At 41.1% G+C, this 9,612-nt stretch overlaps 1 long non-coding RNA gene across 1 annotated transcript; it reads right to left on the reverse strand.

Annotated features, from left to right (window-relative positions):
• Positions 1-1,078: 1,078 nt before the first annotated feature.
• On the reverse strand, positions 1,079-7,907 carry LOC130542055 (uncharacterized). The gene is made up of 2 exons (XR_008956337.1): positions 7,837-7,907; positions 1,079-5,925 (listed from the first exon to the last, which is right to left on the reverse strand). It is a non-coding gene; the product is annotated as an uncharacterized LOC130542055 (long non-coding RNA).
• Between the last annotated feature and the right edge of the window lie 1,705 nt (positions 7,908-9,612).

Below are 9,612 nucleotides of genomic sequence, written 5' to 3' on the forward strand. Positions count from 1 at the left end.
ATCCACATGCAGTTGTAAGAATAACACAGAGAGATCCCCTGTATCCTCCCCAGTAGTAATATGTTGTATTTTTGTGTCAGAATTCATAAGGAATATTGGTCTGTAGTTTTCCTTCCTTCCTCCCTCCCTTCCTTCCTTCCATCTGTCTGTCTTAGGTTTTAGTATCAAGGCAGTACTAGCTTCATAAAATGAATTGGGAAGCATTGACTCCACTTCTATTTTCTGGAAGAGATTGTGGGTTACCTCAACATTTTTTAAACTCCCACTTTCTGTGGTTCTGAGTACTATACAGCACACATGTACAACTTACCACAGTCTACTGTTGCTGCATTTTACTTGCTCAAGTGAGATGTAAAAATGTCATCCCCATTACAGTCATTTACCCTCTCCCGTTTATTGTCTGATGGTCTTATATATTTCTTCTACTTATATTTAAAACCATACCAGGCTGTGTGGTTAATTTTTTAATACATTTTTTTGCTTCAACCATCAAAAACATTTAGAAAATACAACAGGAGATAGGTTATTGTATTAGCAATATTTTTGCTTATCACATTTTTTCTTCCCAATACTCTGAGTTTCCTTCTTTTATCATTTCTCTCCTGTTCAGAGAACTTCTTTCCGCCCTTCTTTTAGGGTAGGTGGGCTAGTGACAAATTTCCTCAAGTTTCCTTCAATTAAAATGTCTTCATTTTCCTTCATTCCTAAAGGATAATTTCACTGAATATGGGATTCTGGGTTGAGGGTGCTCTTCTTTCAGCATTTAAAAAAGTTTTGTCACTTCCTTCTGACCCTCGTAATTTCTTATGAGAGATCCAGTATCATTCAAATTATTTTTCCCTAAAATGATGTGTCATTTTTCCCTTGCTGTTTTCAACATTTTTCTTTATACTTAGTTTTCTTTTTTTTTTTTTTAAAGCAGCTTTAGGTTCACAACAAAGTTAAATAGAAGGTATAGAGATTTCCCATATTCACTTTGAGATCTTCCCAGTTCTCGGTCTGTTGAGTTTAACTCAGTTGAAACATGGACACTGGAGGCATGATGTTATGAGATTCTAGATCTTACTTAAGCCTTCTGTTTTCTTTGATTTTTAGACATTGCTTAGCAGAAAAGGGGGTATCATTCCTGCCTCATTTTCTGTAAGTGGAGAGAGAAGTCCAGGTTCTCCACTTGGGCTCCATTCACAACTGAGGTGGGAGGGGGTCCTTGTGATGTCCTGGCACAGGCGGGAGTCCTGGCTTCCTACTAGGCCTCCTCTGCTACCTTCCTGGCTGGGAGGAGTAGAAGAACATGGTTAGAGTCCTCCACATGGTCTCCACCGGCACCGTGGGGGGTGGGTAGGTGCGTAAGGATGAAGGTGGGAGGGAGGAGGAAGGCTAGGTGGCCTTGGGACCACTGTGTGGTGGTGAAAGTCCTAACCCTTCCTGGACCCCTTCTGACACTACCTGGGAGAGAGAGGGAAGAGAGTGCTTCACTTCCTTCAGTGGGGATGAAAAGTCAGCTTCCTATTTAGTCTTCCCTGACATGGCCAGGGCCAGACAGTGAGGTCAGGCTGCCTTCTTATAGCCTAGTAAGGGTGGAAGTTGAGGCTTGCCACTTAGTCTTTTCAGGTGTGGCTCTGAGTGATATCACGGTTTTTTCCTATGTTGTTTGGCTAGAGTAGAGTAGCTACCGTCTAAACATTTTCTGTCTTGTGAGCTGCCCCTTTTCTGGTCCTTTTGGCTGGAGAGAATAGGCTTTTGTTGAAGCTCCTTCTTGCCTGTGCATGCTGGCATTTCACATTCTTCTGCTCCAAGCCTGGGACATAAAGGGCAAGAATGAAGCAAAGCAAAACAAAATGGAAAATGGGAAATTCACCACCATGTCATTCTTTGGATTCAAATGTCCTTTGCTGGTTTGCCTTTTTCAAAGTCTTCTTATGTTTGTTTTACGTACGATGTTCAGTGTTTCTAGTTGGACTTAGGAGGAGGAATAGGAAAGAATACATCTACTCCATCTTCCTTGAATATGCTGCCTAATTTTCTAAATCTATTATCTCTAATAAAATGCAGAGGCAAAGGAAGAAGATTCTAAAATCAAATTAGCCAGTATTTGTATTTGTTCATCAACAGAAAAGGGATGTGAAGTATTCGCTAAAAAGATTTCTCGAACTTATCTGCTCATTTCTCCCCTCCACCCCCTTAGTAACATGCAGTCCACTATGTCTACTTTTAAAAATCTGCACATTTTTTTCTACATAAGACATGAGAGTAGGTGGACACTATCTCAGACTGGCCTCAAGCTTACACCACAATAAAGTAGGGAGTCAAATGCTAATAATTATGGGTGCCGACATAGCGAAATAATGAGGCAATGTTAAAGAAACCAGGGTGCAAGCTCTTCATTCATGCAGCCTTATGTTATGTTTTGCGTTATGTTATGTTAGACTGCATTCATTATACTTATTTTTACACCTTTTCCTTCCTGTGAGCTTCCTAGACTCTGAGCTTCTCCAGGAAAGGAGATAACCCCAATATAGTAGCTGGCACACTGCAAGTACCTGATAATCCTCCTTCTTGTCCATTCCTTTTCCCACCCCTCACTAGTTCAGGATCAAGGCAGAAAGTCCACAGGAGAAACTGTATCTGCAATTAATCTAGGCTTAAAGGCTTGAAGAAGACCTCTGAATCAATAGCCAGGTACCAGCAATCAGAACCACAAACTAGATCCTGCAGGAAGTGCTGGCCACATCCCAGCTCACACCATCTTAGAAGATCCTGACACAGCAGACACCACAGGACTAAAAGGAAGGGGCTGTCAGGGCACCTGGGTGGTTCAGTCGGTTAAGTGTCTGCCTTTGGCTCCAGTCATGATCCCAGGGTCCCAGGATCAAGTCCTGGGATCAAGTCTCGGGATAACAAACTCCCCCCCCCCCCCGCCCAACTCCTGCGTAGGGCTCCATGCTCAGTGGGGAGTCTGCTTCTCCCTCTACCCCTCCCCACACTTGTGCTCTCTCTTTGCCTCACTCTCTTTCTCAAATAAATAAATAAAATCTTAAAAAAAAAAAAAGGGTTGTAGAACCCTGTCTTCCACTTCCTTTCTCTTAGAGCTTTGACCAATTTCATCAATATTTATTCATTTATTCAATACACACTTACGGAGGGAGAGAGGGATGGAGTTAGAAGTAATCCCCCTTGAGCCAAATTTTCCAAACTGTAAACTGAGGATTGCCAGCAAGCACTTAGTAGGTAACAAGGGCCTTAGATAATAAGTGTCCATTGGTCAAATGAGTTTAAGAAATGCTGCTTACCACGAGCTCTCTCAGAGGGTCACGATGCACATGGAAGATTGAGAAGTTCTGTAGTAAACAAATCATTTAGCTTTGTTTACCTGTATTTCCTCCCCCCACCCCCATCCCCCATCCCCCAATACCCACTGAAAACATAATATTCACACTCTCTTTAGCCGTAGATGTAAAGCTACTTCTAAGAAAGGTATTCTCAAAGTTCCAAGAGCAGGGAAGTCATGCAAGAACAGCTGGGGGTGAGGAGTGGAGCCCTGGAAGAAAGAAGGTGTGATCTTAATTTGACGGAGGTGAGAGGCAGATAAGGTTGCGGTGAGGTACAGAAGAGGTTTTACACACTGAGAGACAAAAAGTGAAGGAGGAATTTAGACTTACAGAGGCTATTGAGAGGGTGTTTGGAAAGCAATCATTATACTGGTCAAGAATGGAAGATACTTTTTGCAATAATACAAACTGTCTTTTATCGGTCAAAGGCTCAGCAGCAGAGGAATGGTATGTTCAAATTAGGATATTGAAGGAGGATTTAATGAAGGAACCAGTAATAAAGATATGGGCAGAACATAAGGTATAGGGGATATATCATAATGGATAGGGGAGACAGTGGGGCCACAAAAATGGGGGGCTATTGCCTTCCCTAGGCCAGCATGGTAGGGGAGGTAGCAGTTGCCAGAACCCATATTAAGTGTCAAACAGGGAAAACTGCTTTGAGAAGGGCAGTGAGCCCCTCCAACCGCTCCCTGGCTCCCCTTCAGCTGAACCCACAGAAGTCAATCTCCCAGGGCAGAGAGCAGTGTGGAGAGAAGGGTGGAGAGTAAACAGGGGAGAGCAAAGGGAAGATATTTGGCACATGTCTCAAGGTGAAAGTCTCTGGAAAGTGGCTAAAGATATTTGAACTCTGCCATTTCCTGACTATGACTGTTCATGATTCATGCAACACTTTTGAAGTGGTCATCGACTGCGTCAAGACATGGCATTAAGCCCAGCGAAGACATAAAGATAAGAAGATAGATACCCAGCCCTCAGGTATGCAAAAATAACCAAAAACAGAATGAAAAATAAGCAAGTGATTAAAATACAGAGGGAAATATAAACATAAAGAGATGCACAAAGTATATGGGAGTTTTGGTGAAAGGCATTAGCATAGCTCACTTACGACTTTGGCCTTGATATGCAATACAAATAGATAAAATTGTTGGCTAAAGTAACCTTTCTGGTAGAAATGAAAATTTTGAGAACTTAAAAGGTATCTGAGATTTAATTTCATCTGTTAATAGCCAATAATAACCCATAATAGAAAATTTAGCTATTCAAAAAATTGCTTTCAGAATTAAAGTATATGCAAAAGACTTTCATGAATGCTAAGTGTTGTGAAACTCCACATCATCCAACGTTGGTAAAGATCCTTTTAAATATTTGTTTTCGTAAAGGGAATCCTTAAGTAGTTTTTCACTTTAACGCAACAACTTCCATATTGGCGTATTTCTCTACAGGTTTTGTCTGTATGTTCCAGACTTGGAATATATCTGACCCCAAAGAATTTTCTACCATTTTATAGTTTAGGGAGGTAGATTATTATAACCATGCAGTTTTTCAAATAATTCAGACAGTCTCAGCCCTAGCTTGGCTGGCACTTTCCCGAAGGAATTTAGAAAATCCATGGAAATCCAGGTGAGTCATCTATTTAAATTCTAAAGGGTGGGAGTCCTGGGGTCAATGCCCACACTGATAGACATGTTTTGCCTAAGAGAATTGAGGAAAGACGATGAACTTTTTTGCAAATGAAAAAAACTGTCACACTCAAATTCTGATTGAATTTCAGCCTCAGCTGAAAACTGGTTTGATTATAGAAATAAAATATTAGAGTTATGACCTTGATAATACTGTTGCAGCTTTCTGTCTCTTTTGACTAGAAAGGGGGAAAAAGTCCTCTTGCCCTTTTCCCTCCTCCTCAAATAGAATAGTGTGATTTCCTGCCTAAGATGTTAGCTGTGCCTCCCTGCAGCTCTCTTGTGGGCTACCCATGGGCTTGGGAGATGCGTAGGTTTCTGAAGTGTGTTCTTTTCTTCCTTCATTTATGGAAGTTGTGAGGTATATATTTTCAACTTTATAATGGAAATCAAAAAGGTAAGATGTGGTTCATTTAATGAAATCACACTGCACATGTGCAGGAACGTGGACCCTCTAAAATAAGGCATATCTCAATACTTTATTTCAAATAGACCAGGGCAAGAATACAAATCAATTGATTCTGGCACAGCTGGCCTTTCAGGCCTGGTTCCTACCTTACTTCCCAGACTCATCCCTGTGGTGGCCTCCACTCACTCCTCCCAACACACAACGCAGGAAACTGACCACCCTGAGTCACTTCCCTTTCCAGGCTTCCAGACTGTTCTCCATTGCTCTCTGTATCTACACCCTTTCCCTACTGTCCATCTGACAGGTATCTACTCAGTTCTCCAGGAAGCTTTTGAACCCTCGAACCACTCCAAGGAGAAGTCATTGCTTTCTTCTTGATTCCCCAAGAAGTCTTGCCTCATGGCACCAATACATATTACTAACCTAATTTCCTGTCTCCTAAGCTGTGAGCTCCTTGTCTTCTTATTGTGCTCCCAGCATCTGGTCCAGAAGGCCCTTCAGATAACTGTCAAAGGAATAAATACAAAACACAACTTCCTTTTCACATGAGAGAACTGGTAGCCCTAAAGAGCAAGAAAAATATGAAGTGAAGGCAACCAACTTTATTTTTTTTGTTTATATTCTAGGTATTGAGTATTGTCCTAAATCCTTCATTATAATATTTTGTGCTCAAGTTATCCAATAAGGAGCTTGCGAAATCCCTTAATTGCCAATGAGGAAATAAAAGCTTAGAGAAAAATAAGTAACTTGCCTAAGAATCATACATGTTAACAAACTGGCAGCCGAAAGAGAAACCTAGGTTTTTCTGACTGGAGAGACTAGGTGCTTCTCCATACACTAAGCGATGATCAGTAAGAGGGAAAACATTTCCGTGGAGCTGCCCAGCGGAGAAAGCGAAAACGTCAGTTTCCAGTTCCAAGGTCACTTTTCCTTATGACCAAAACTGGCTCTTTTGAAAGAGTCCAGGTGAAAATATTTCATCATGTACCTTTGCCTTTTGCACATATCTGGAAGTGTGCCTGGTTTCTCTTTGCTATTCTGATTTCTCCAGACTCCAAGGGCAGAGGTCTTTCACCTTGGTGTTAGAAGTTCCAAGTGGAACAAAAGGACTACAGCTGCAGAAGGTGTTCCCTGAAAATCTTTTGTTTAATCTTTTTTAAAGAGAAACCATTTGTTTTTTCATTTAACATATACTTTTACTGAGGACTTTCAATGTGCCAGGTATTGCTAGAGGTGTTGGAGTCCATGGGAGAACCAGGTGCCCACCAAGGCACTACAGCCTAGAGGGATGCTTTTGAAGATCAAGAGAGTTATAGTAAGTGAAAATCCTTTATAGGCTCTGGAAGAGTAATTACTTGTTAGCTATCAATTGGCTTAAAAACAATGGTGTGGGTTTTTTTTGTTTTTTGGTTTTTTTTTTTTTTTTATTAAGTAGGCTCCATACCCAGCATGGAGCCCAGTGTGGGGCTTGAGCTCACAGCCCTGAGATCAAGACCTGAGCTGAGATCAAGAGTCAGATGCTTAGGGGCGCCTGGGTGGCGCAGTCATTAAGCGTCTGCCTTCGGCTCAGGGTGTGATCCTGGCGTTCTGGGATCGAGCCCCACGTCAGGCTTCTCTGGTAGGAGCCTGCTTCTTCCTTTCCCACTCCCCCTGCTTGTGTTCCCTCTCTGGCTGGCTGTCTCTCTCTGTCAAATAAATAAATAAAATCTTTAAAAAAAAAAAAAAAGAGTCAGATGCTTAACCGACTGAGCCACCCAGGCAAAGCAAAACAATGGTTTTTATAATCCCTTACAGTTATCTGAATGGACTGGGCTCAGCTAGGTGGTTCTCATCTCACGACAACGGTACAGTCAGATGCTGGCTGGGTCTGCATCTGAAGACTTGACTGGGCTGGATGTCTGAGACACACACTCACATCTGGCACTTGATGCTGGCTGTGGGCTGGAGGCTCAGCTGAGTCAAATCATTTGGCCTCCCCCTGTGTCTTAGCCTTCCCCTTACAGCGTGGCGGCTGGGGTCTGAGGTAGGGGATGGTCATCATAGCTCAGGATCTGGTCCTCAGCTTCAAACACTCCCAAACTCCATTTTGTCAAGGAGGGCTCTGGGAGGAAAGCAGGCAGCTGTGCTTACCCCCCACCCCAGGGTGCCTCATGCTCGCCTTGTTTAGCCAGCTCCAACAACGTCCTTCGTTCTGCATTTCGGACGCTCTTTGAACCGGCTATTTCCTCTACCTGAAATCTCTCCCTCCTTCCCTATGGCCTGTCTCCTCACTCCTACTACTTCCTGGGAAACTCCTCTTTTTTCAGATTTCGGCCCAAATTATTCTCATTTCGAGAGCAAACAAATCCTTATGTTGAACTGTCTGATTCTAATTATTTTTTCTTAACTTTATGTTGTGAAATAATTATAGACTCACAGGAAGTTGAAAACACTGTAGAGTGCTGTGGATTCTTCATCCAGCTTCCCCAAATGATGGCATGTCGTCACTGTAGGATAGAATCAAATCCAGGGCATTGACATCGGTACAATACTGTTATCAGACCACTCCAATTTCTTAAAAACAAATTTTTTTCTTTTACAAAATTATGGACATAATTCCCATAAGGCTTTATTTTTTTCTGTAGAGTATGAAAGGCTGGATTATAGATTTTATGGTAATGATGGTCCCTCCTTCCTATTTTTTATATAAAAGTATATGTCCTTAGATAAAAATTCTCTTAAAATATATTATGTTAACAAAAGACTTTCAGATGTTAATTTGTGATAAAACAAAACTGACCCAGAGGAAGAGATACTCTAAATCAAAAACCTGGCAAAAGAGAAGACACTCAATGAATCTCTACTAGATACCAAGGACTTTGCCAAACGCAAAAATTATGTGATGTAAAAACGCAGTCCTTTTCTCAAAGGGTTCGCAAACTGGGAACAGGCATCTGAGACAGAGATGTGAGTAAGAAAAAGGAATCAATCACAAAGACTTCTTATCACTGAGACCTGGGAACAAATAGCTACTTTGTGTGTCAAGGAACAGGCTGAAATACATTTTGGCCTAAATTCAGAACTTGATTCTGGTGAAGCAAACAGAGGGCTGTTGTTGTTTAGAGGTGGATATAGGTGGATAATTCTAGAATGGAACTAGGAAAATCAGAGTGCAACTCAAGCAAACAGTACACATTGGGGCCCATCTGTGTTTGGTTATACTCTGAGGGCCGCACTTCCTTCTGCTCTGATGTCACCTCTAAGCCAAAAGAATAAATCGTCTTCCTTCTAAAAGAGTTCCTCATCTCCATCAGCGTCACAGCGTTTTTCAAGCCAACTTTTTTATCACCCTTCTACCTTTCTCGTATAGACTACGGATGTTTCTCAGAACCATCTGTTCTCTGTTCTCAGCAGCCCAACTCAGAGCCTCATTACCCTCGTTTTGTTTTTTAAATAAAAGTATCTTGTTTAGCTTCTCTGATTTGAGGTTTCTATCAGTTTCCTGAGGCTACTATAACAACTCACCACAAATATGGTGGTTTAACATTAGAGAACACACTATGGGGAGGTTCTTCAGAAAGTTAAAAATAGAACTACCGTATGATTTGGCAATCCCACTTCTGGGTATGTATCTGGAGAAAATGAAATCAGCACTCCTGTGTTGACTGGAGAATTAGTCACAATGGTCAAGATATAGAAACACACATGTCCATCGATGGATGAATGGATAAAGAAAATGTTGTGTATGTAAATATATACAATGGAATAGTATTTAACTATAAAACATAAGGCAATCTTGCCATTTGTGACAACATGGAAGAACTGGAGGGCATTATGCAAAGTAGAATAAGCCAGACAGAGAAAGACAGTTTTTTTGATAGGGCTTTTAGTAATATATATGTATATTTATATAAAATCCCATTATTTACAAACCAAGACAATTTTACTTCTTCCTTTGCAATTTTATTTCTTTTTCTTGCCTGGTTACTCTGGCTAGGACTTCAGTAGTATATTGAATAGGAGTGGTAAGAGTTAACCCTTATGGTATTCCTGATCTTAGAGGAAAAACTTTCAATCTTTCACCATTGGGTATGATGTTAGCTGTGGGCTTATCATACATGGCTTTTATTATATTCCTCTATACACGATTTGTTGAGAATTTTATCATGAAAATATGTTGTATTTTGTCAAATGTTTTTTCTTCATGTATGAA

The sequence above is a fragment of the Ursus arctos genome, unplaced genomic scaffold (assembly GCF_023065955.2).
Source record: "Ursus arctos isolate Adak ecotype North America unplaced genomic scaffold, UrsArc2.0 scaffold_3, whole genome shotgun sequence".
In the NCBI taxonomy this organism is placed as follows: Eukaryota; Metazoa; Chordata; class Mammalia; order Carnivora; family Ursidae; genus Ursus; species Ursus arctos.